Consider the following 5959-nt stretch of genomic DNA (forward strand, 5'->3'; position numbering starts at 1 on the left):
GAGACTGAAGATAAATGGTAATCCAAGTATATCTTTCTGTAGAGTTCTCGAAAAAAGTAACTTCCACCAAATTCACAAGAGATATTATCAACATATTGTGCATTTCTTGTCTTGAATTTGATATAACAACACAATAAAGCAGTCCAAAAGTAGAACCGGTGTGCAGGGTGGTCAGCGATAGGTCGTTTTGTATCATCATGTTGTAATATGCGTCCACGTATCAAAATGTAACACATTTTTCATGTTCTGTTCTGAGGATGAATCCATCAAACATCTCTTCTTTGAATGTGTGGTAATAGCTAAACAAATATGGATCCATATTTCAGATTTCTTTGATATCTCTCTAGGTGATGATTATTTGTCTATTACCAGATTTTGACCTGCTAATAAGCACTCAATTCTTAATACAGTTTGTGCATGTACCTTAAGGTGCATCTAAAAAATTAGGAATGGCCATTCTTAACAATACCTTATGGTTTGACATTAAGCAAGCTTCGGAGATCAATTTGGGTTCGTCACCTAAGACATGATCTTGCGTGACCGAGAAAGTGGTACTGTCAACATTTTGTTTTTTATGACGACGCTTCAATGATGGTGGGGGTGACGGCTGGGAAACATCACCAGTATATTTTTTTCGTGACAAAAAACAGTTTTACGTGACACAAGTGAAACATCGCAAAATAGAGCAAATTTTGTAGTGTGGGTACATCCATCGCTATCACGAAAAACAATGACGACAAGGGATCTCCCTGACACAATCTATGTGTGTGCATAAATTTCTTAGATGCAAAACCATAGGCACGCGGGTGCTGGTCGTCTTGAGCAAGGTGGCAATCCAACATCTTCGTCTCTCTGGGAACCCTTTTGCACGCAACACTTCAAACAAGAAGGACCAAGAGATCGAATCAAACGCTCGTGAGATATCCAGCTTCAGCAATACACCCTTGGCCTTGCGGCGATGTAATTTCTTTGCCACCTGACAAACTAGCATAATTTTTTTTATGGATATATAGTATACCTGCCCTTAATGAAAGGCAGTTGGTTTATATGCACTAGCTCTCCCATGCACACACTAAGCATGACAGCAAGAAGTTTGGAGCATATCTTGGGGATACTGTATACTAAGTTGGGCAGAAATCTTTGATGAGGCATGCATCCTGGTTTTTCGAGATAAACATGATCAGTCTGACTGAGCCTGCCAAGAACAGCTTGTGGATTGCAGCTGCAGCCGTAACATCAACTTTGATCACAGCCCAAGTCTTTTAACAGTCTTGCAATGTTATACAACCTAAATCAAGATGAAACCTAAGAAATCCCGGTGGTTATAAACTACAAACTCTGTAACTAAATATAAGACCTTTTTGCGGCTTGAAGTTGTTCTTGAAGTATGAAGTTGATTTTTAAGTTCCTGAGTATCTATTGATTTACCTCAGGAGTTCAAAGCATATGGGCACTTTGCTACGTAGTAGTAAATCTGAAACAGGAGTTCAAACACAGCTTCTCTCTGTCGTCTTGTCTGCTTCAACCGGAGAAGGCTGGACGTGAGCCTTCCTTTTGGCTAAAGCTGTCAAGGCCGCATGGACCGAGTCCATGTGCACCAACCAAACCCCCCCTTCCTTCTTTCCCCACCACGCCACCGCTCACGGGCAAAGCAGAATCGCAAAACCCTCTCCCCTCTGCTCCACCCCAACGAGCGAAATGCTCCGACGCCTCGCCGGCGCCGCCGCGGCGCCCCTCCGCCGCTCCCTCTGCACGGCCGCGGCGGCCTCCTCGCCCCCTCCGTGGGCCATGCTCTACACCAAGCCGGCGCTGGACGCGTCGGGGCCGCCGTCGCGCGCGTCGCTCGACCTCCACGAGGACCTGTGGGCCCAGCTCTCCGTCCCCGCCCACCTCGTCGTCCCCGACGCCGGCGACGCCACCTCCACGGGCTTCTTCGCCGGCGCCGTTCGCGCCGCGACCCCCGACGGCCTCCTCCTCCTCGACTTCTCCGACGCCCGCTGCCGCGCCCCGGTCGACCGCACCTTCCGCCCTGGCTGGCTGGCCGAGTTCGACGCCGCCGCCGGGTACGCCGGCGAGCCGGACGTCGCGCGCTTCGTCTGCAACCCTCTCAGCGGCCAGCTGGTCCGCCTCCCTGCCCCGGGCGCGGAGTTCGCGAGGACCACATACCGTGCATTGCCGCCATCGATCCATTCCAGGCGAACTTTCTGTACCTCATCTATGGTCGCTTTCTTATTGTTGTGGACATGGCTAAGGGGAAAAGCTTAGGGGGCCGGTATCTTCCAGAAAGAGCCGGCGATCAAACCCTGTGCCCCTCTGGTTTTCTTGTGCCCTGCACGCTCCCAACATGGCTAGGGTCCAGCTACATCCCCTGTGCAGGTACATTTATGCTCCATTAACATGCTTGTTTGATCATTGAATATCAAAGTGCTGATCTATAATTGTCAGATTGTATAGATCTTTGTTTAACATTGCTTTGAAATCTCTTGTGCATACTGCATAGCATCATGTTTTGTCGATACAAACCAACTGCATTTGTATTTGGAAGTTCTGAAACTAGTGTTTCATTTATCATTAGTGGCAATCTAAATGTGGTGGAGAGTTTCATTGCCCATAGGCTAATAGATTCCTCAATTAAATTGGCCGTTATTATCAGTAAGCCTTTCTATAGTATTGCAGCATTGAAGGTGGAATTTGGAACTGCTAGAAAATCTGATTTTCTTTACTGCATTCGTATGAGATCTTTGTATGATGTAAAAAATGTTTGGCTCCTCTATTGTCAAGATATACCTATGCAATTGTCCTGTTAAATGTCTAAACTGTGTTTTCCAATTCAAATCTTACTGTAATTAAGTGCTGATCTATAATTGTCAGATTGCATAGATCTTTGTTTAACATTGCTTTGACACCTCTTGTGCATACTACATTGCATCATGTTTTGTCGATACAACCCAACTGCATTTGTATTTGAAAGTACTGAAACCAGTGTTTCATTTATCATCAGTGGCAACCTAAATGTTGTGTAGAGTTTCATTGCCGATAGGCTCATACACCGCTGAAATAAATTGACCGTTGTTAGCAGTAAGTTTTTCCTTTGATTGCAGCACTGAAGTTAGTGGAATTTGGCATTGCTAGATAATCTTCTCTTTTATTGCATTGGTATGGGATTTTGTTTGATGTAAAAAGTGTTTTGCTCCTCTATTGTCAACGTATATCTATATGATTTTCCTGTTAAATGCTAAAATATGTTTTCCAATTGAACTCTTACTGTAACTAAGGAACATATACTACTGTCTTTGTTCTTTGTCATTTTTTCTAAGTTCTTGTGCGTTCAAACATGATTGAAGGGTCCCTTTCGAGCAAGAAGACCAATTCCGGAAGGAACACTTGGGCCGCCACGCTGGTTCATGCAGACAGGGACTGATTATCACCTAATGAAGACTGAACTGAAGTATGTTGCCATTTCTTACAAGTGAGCATGCTGCAAATTGATTGTTATCATGAAATTTGAAATATTAGCAAGTACTAGTTCATACTCCCTCCGTTCCTAAATATTTGTCTTTTTAGAGATTTTAAATGGACTACCACACACGGATGTATATATTTTTAGAGTGTAGATTTACTCAATTTGCTCCGTATATAGTCACTTGTTGAAATCTCTAGAAAGACAAATATTTAGGAACGAGGGAGAATAACCTAAAGTATCCGCGAGGAGACGTTAGAGCGTTTCTGTTTACTTAAGATTACTCTTTGGCCTTGCAGGTTCCTTGAAATTGGCTGCCACCAAAGCTGATGCTAGCACCTGAAGGACATGGACTCTCTTGGGAAAATTCTGGGGTAATTTTGGGCTTGTTCTGTTGGCCGGTGCAGTGCTCTGTTTGAGATTGTCGAATGTTTTCCTATATCTTTGGATCTTTCTAAAGCGCAAACCGGTTGGATGTGCATTCCATCAGCAAGTTAGATGGAACCATCTCAGAGATGCGGCATTTTTATTTTAGCAAACCTCGGAAATGCAATGTTGCTTGCACTACGTCGTGCTTATCTTTGTGAAATGTTAATGCGACTAACGTTTAGTTGTTTTTCTTAGATTATGCGGTTAGCAGTTACTCCCTCTGTCTCAAAATATAAGAATGTTTTTAACACTACACTATTGTCAAAAACGTTCTTATATTATGGGACGGAGGGAGTATCTGAGTACGATATGGTTGAACGAACTGTTTTTGGCTCATACTCCCTCCGGCCGGAAATACTTGTCATTAAAATGAACAAAAGGGGATGTATCTAGACATATTTTAGTTCAAGATACATCCCTTTTTATTCATTTTGATGATAAGTATTTTCGAACGGAGGGAGTACTAGTTATTTGCATGCTGATGATAAGGTATACAGTACGTACTCCCTTCGTTTTTATTTACTCTGCATATTAGCTTTGTCTGAAGTTAAACTTTATAAAGTTTGATCAAGTTTGTAGAAAAGAATATGAACATTTACAGTAACAAATTTATATGATATGAGAATATATGCAACGATGAATTCAATGATATATATTTGATGTTGTATATGCCGATATTTTTCTTTTACAAACTTGTTGAAAGTATATAAAGTTTGACTTTAGACGCACCTAATATGAGGAGTAAATAAAAACGGAAAGAGTGCTCTAAATCTTGTGAGAGCAGACTGTAATGGCTGGAAAAATACTCTACGTTTGAGAATTTATTGGTTCCTTTCCTATGGAAAATCAATTGTTCCATGGCATAAAAATGTTAAGTGATGTCGACATGGGCTGTTGGGCTGTAGAACAGCCCAGTATTACTTTAGACCGCCATTTCTATCATACTGTATTTCCCACACAGGGGATTCAAACAGACAGCTGGCCAGGTAAAACAAAAGAATAATTCTCCACAAGGCATTCGGTGAACCAGGTCCTCCACAGCGGCACTCTTCGCACACGCTCGCTCCCCGAAATTTCATGCCCAGAACCCTCCTCCATTCTCGCCCAAAATCTGCCGAGATGCTCCGCTGCTCCCTCTCCACGCGCCCCTCGCGCCCCCGTGGGCCCTCATCCACGCTGTTAGAACGAGGTAACGCACACACTTGCCGTATAGTTGGTGGTTTTTTTTGACAAAAACGGTGGCAGTCCATTACCCCAGCCACAAATAAGGTGGTTTTGAGTAATTTAATCTCCCCCTGGCGGTAGTGCACGATGACGAGCCCGAACGCTGCGCGGCTGGCTAGCGACGCCCACCAAAAACTTCCTAGCAGTCGATGGAGCCGGACATAAGAGAGCCGGTCGGGGAAGCTGCCAGCATCGAGAGCCAGCCGATGAAGGTGACGACCAACGACTTTGGCGATCACAGGGGGATGAGCTACTGCTTGAGCTGATGGCCAACTGTGCCACGGTCTTCTCGGTGGTGTCCGCGAGCCGCGGGCTCGAACGGCAATGGCGGGGGCGCCGAAGGACATCCCGGCAGCGGAGAAAGCTCGCGAGGGACGGGGAGGGATGTTGTCTCTGTAATCCTGCGCCTAGTTTAGTCGTCAGTTAAATTCAGTTAGGAATAAAACGGCTAGTGCATGAGCCTGTTTGTGCACTGACCAGTGCATGAGCCTGTTTGTGCACTGACCGATTCTTAGTTTGTTTAGCTAAGTTAGTTAGGCCGCTATGCGCGCACCGTGGGATGGCACGAGCTCATGCAAGCATGGCGGCGTCATGGGATGTGGCGAGTGGACGCGGGATGGCACGGCCGTGAAGCTCGGATCACTCTCCTTATCTTTCTGTAATCGCAGTATAAATAACAGAGAAGAGTAACGAGAAAAGTTGCAGGTTGAACGCAACACAAAAAACCTAATCTTCTCTCTGAATCCAAACGATCTTGCTGCCGCTGTCCGACAATTGGCATCAGAGCAGCATTCGCGTGGTTCCTGGATCGCCATGGCCGGCAGCGACAACGATGGAGAGTCGGGG

General features: G+C 45.0%; 1 long non-coding RNA gene across 1 annotated transcript; it reads left to right on the forward strand.

The window, feature by feature from the left end:
- Window positions 1–2152: 2152 nt before the first annotated feature.
- On the forward strand, window positions 2153–4029 carry LOC119308052. Its single transcript, XR_005149765.1, has 3 exons — window positions 2153–2376; window positions 3345–3448; window positions 3760–4029. It is a non-coding gene; the product is annotated as an uncharacterized LOC119308052 (long non-coding RNA).
- The last annotated feature ends 1930 nt before the right edge of the window (window positions 4030–5959 follow it).

Source organism: Triticum dicoccoides, chromosome 1B, assembly GCF_002162155.2.
Source record: "Triticum dicoccoides isolate Atlit2015 ecotype Zavitan chromosome 1B, WEW_v2.0, whole genome shotgun sequence".
In the NCBI taxonomy this organism is placed as follows: Eukaryota; Viridiplantae; Streptophyta; class Magnoliopsida; order Poales; family Poaceae; genus Triticum; species Triticum dicoccoides.